Here is a 2,313-nt window from a genome sequence, read left to right on the forward strand (position 1 = left end):
TAGATTGGAAAAGACTCTGATGCTGGGACGGATTGGGGGCAGGAGGAGAAGGGGATGACAGAGGATGAGATGGCTGGATGGCATCACTGACTCGATGGACGTGAGTCTGAGTGAACTCCGGGAGTTGGTGATGGACAGGGAGGCCTGGCGTGCTGCAGTTGATGGGGTTGCAAAGAGTTGGACACGACTGAGCAACTGATCTGATCTGATCATCATCATGGTATCTTGTAATCCTTAATTTATTTCTTTAGCATCACTGTAGCTAGATTGTCAAAAATAAATTATTTGAACATCTTCTAAGAGGGGCCAGACCATGTAGCATAAACTGCCTGCCTTATGCCACCCAAACAAACTAATGGAAAAGAGAAATTAAGTTATGAAAATCTATGTGCATATATCATCAAGACCCTGATGCTGAGAAAGATTGAAGATGTGAAGAGAAGGGAATGACATAGGATTAGATGGGGTTGGATGGCATCACCAACTCAATGGGCGTGATTCTGAGCAAGCTCCAGGAGATGGTGAATGGCAGGGAAGCCTGGTGTGCTGCAGTCCAAAGAGTTGCAAAGAGTCAGACACGACTGGGTGACTGAACAACAACAACATCATGACCACAGTGCCAGGCACAAAATGTTCATTCAATACAAGTTTATTGTAACTGGAAGATAGATTCTCAACATAGTAACGCGTGGACTTTGGAGCCAAACGAAACCCGAACTTGAATCTGGTCGCTTCAATTTACTAGGTATGGTACCTTGAGTGAGTTACCTCATATCTCTGCACCTCAATTTCTTCATAGGTTTGCTGTAAGAGTTAAATGCACTCCAAATGCTTAGCACAGTTCCTGACACATGGTAAGCAACTAATGATCATTTTGGTTGTGTTGACTGTTGCCATGTCCCACGTTTAACTCTCCTTGGAGCAGCTGCCTGCTGTGTAACCTGCTGTTGGTGCCTCTGCATTTCAGGGAGTCACCCAAGCACCATGGAGGTTGCCCCACTTATTTGGCCATGGGACTGACCTTGTCTTCTTTCAGAATGTCTCCTGACAATATGAATTATTTATTTCTCCTGGAATTCTTAACTTGTGATAATTATTTACCAAATGAAGGGAAAAAAAATGATTTCCAGTTAGCATGACAGAAAATTTTTAATCGCAGAAAGGGGGAACATTGATAAATTTAATAATGTGATATTTCTAGTGAAGAAGAAGGTTGAAGCAAGAGAAACCTGACCATATTCTAGCATGTGTGCTTGGGGATATTAACCAACTTCTCTGACCATCTGCTTCTTCATGGGTAAAATGCAAAGTTTGCTAGACTGTGAGGACGATTTGGATGTATGTAAGTCACCTGGAACGGCTTCTTATGCATAGTAGGTCCTCAATCCATGGCAAATAAACATGTTTGCTGATTCAAAGAGACTCAGACCCTAAGTTGGATAGCAAAACAACCACAGAAGGAACGTCTCCTTCTGCATCATGGCTTCTGGAGCGTGGATCACAAACTAGCAGTTTCATTTGGATCGTGCAGGGTATTGAAGCACTTTGAATCTGTGGTCGATATTTCTAAAATTGGCAGACATATTGACACTGTTGGATGACTTCCACCCTCTTCAAGGTAAGCTTTCACAAGATGTATCAGAAGAGGCAGTAGATATTGTCTTCTAGAAGTTAAACATCATTGTAATAATTCTCTAATTTATGATGAAAAACACTAACAGCTTCAGGAATCAGGACTCAAGTCTCTTATCAGCACTTTCTCGTCTAGGAGAAAATGCACATGGATGGCCGGATTGTAAACAGAGAATCTCCTGGTGAAGAAGAAATCAGAACAAGCGGGATGTTGAGCAATCCCAGTGGCCAATGACATCAGTCTAGATGAACTCAACCACCCATGCCCTCCACTCGGCAAGAGGCCACAGAGACATCTGCGTCTGCACCTCCCTCGAGCAGACAGCCTTGGACAATGCCATCAACTTTCATGCTCCTTGACTCTTTTTCTTTATTTAGGCTCCGTGAAGATACAGTTCAGTACAAGCCCTCTTATCTAACCAAACTGAGAAATGCTGTTGGGAAAATGCATTTTAAAAGTTCATTAAAAAAAATGAGAAAATCAAAAAAGAATGCACTTAGCATTTATTCTAAAACATTTAAAAGTACCTTTCTTTGTGTGCCAATGTTTTGATATAGGACAAATACCTTTTCTTTAAAACTGACCTTCTTTCCTTTGTGTAAAGCCTACTCGTAAGGCATCATCTATAATTTCTAGTCTAAGTTTCCTTAAAGTAGAGAAACAACATAAAGACAGCTACA

The sequence above is a fragment of the Bison bison genome, unplaced genomic scaffold, assembly GCF_000754665.1.
Source record: "Bison bison bison isolate TAMUID 2011002044 unplaced genomic scaffold, Bison_UMD1.0 scf7180017864374, whole genome shotgun sequence".
Classification (NCBI taxonomy): Eukaryota; Metazoa; Chordata; class Mammalia; order Artiodactyla; family Bovidae; genus Bison; species Bison bison.